The sequence below is a fragment of the Carlito syrichta genome, unplaced genomic scaffold (assembly GCF_000164805.1).
Source record: "Carlito syrichta isolate Samal-C Ts95f unplaced genomic scaffold, Tarsius_syrichta-2.0.1 Scaffold145252, whole genome shotgun sequence".
Lineage (NCBI taxonomy): Eukaryota > Metazoa > Chordata > Mammalia > Primates > Tarsiidae > Carlito > Carlito syrichta.
In genome coordinates, this window is record NW_007089348.1 from 1 (window position 1) to 870 (window position 870).

The window sequence follows — 870 nt, forward strand, 5'->3', positions numbered from 1 at the left end:
CCCTCTGCGGTCCCTTCGCCCGCGGCCCCCAGCCTGCCTCCGTCTGCTTTTCCTGCGGCTGGCGCTCCCCTCCCGGGGCTTTTCTCGGGCTCCTGCTCTCCCCTGCCTGCCTGGGGATGGCGCGGGGCGCGAAGCAGCTCAAGGGGCGCGCGGCTGCGCGGGACGCAGACCCTGGCGCCGAGGTGCCGGCGGTGTCGCGCGACGCTGCACAGGCGCTGCCGGGAGGGAAGGCTGAGCCTCTCGATATCTTCCCCGAAGGCTGCCCGCAAGCGCCCCCAAAAGAAAACCGAGTGTATGCGGGGAGAGCGGGCCGTCCGAACCCTAGACCCTCGAGCCCCGGGGCGACGCCGGGCGGGAACTGGAATCGGCCTCGGGGCGGAGAGGCCGGGCTGGGTGGGCTTTGGGGCGGGAGTGGTAGGGCTCGGTCCCCGGGGCGACCCGGCGCGCTGGCCCGGGCCGGATGCTGAGCGGTGCGGGTTCAGGGCGGCCAGCGGGCCGGTGCCCCGAGCGACCCACGCGTGAGGCATCTCCGACTGCAGTCAGGACGTCCCGCGGCTGCTTGAGCCGCGGGGTGGTAGAATTCCTGGAGGAGGATCGGCGGCGACTCCGCAGCTGGTGCAAAGGAGGGAGGGGGCGGGGGAAGGAAGTGGCGGGGGGAGGAGTGTGGTGGCTTCAAAAATAAGCCCGGCCGGGAAGAGCGAGAGAGGCGCAGACGCCGAGGTCGGGCGCAGGCCGAAAGCTCTCACGGGCTCTGGGCTCCGGGGAGCGCGGTGGGGCTTCCTTCCTGCGCCCAGTCGGGAGCGGTAAAGCCTCGGCGACGCGAAGACCGGACGATGTGATGCGTCTTTTCTGCGGCGACGCATTTCCGAA

At 71.8% G+C, this 870-nt stretch overlaps 1 protein-coding gene across 1 annotated transcript in view; it reads left to right on the top strand.

Moving 5' to 3' along the window:
• Window positions 1–697: 697 nt before the first annotated feature.
• The window catches only part of BMP4 (bone morphogenetic protein 4), a 5,112-nt gene continuing 4,939 nt past the window's right edge, over window positions 698–870 (top strand). Inside the window, exon 1 of the mRNA XM_008050369.2 lies at window positions 698–770. The gene's annotated coding sequence lies outside the window, so the exon portion shown is untranslated. The remainder of the gene's footprint in view (window positions 771–870) is intronic.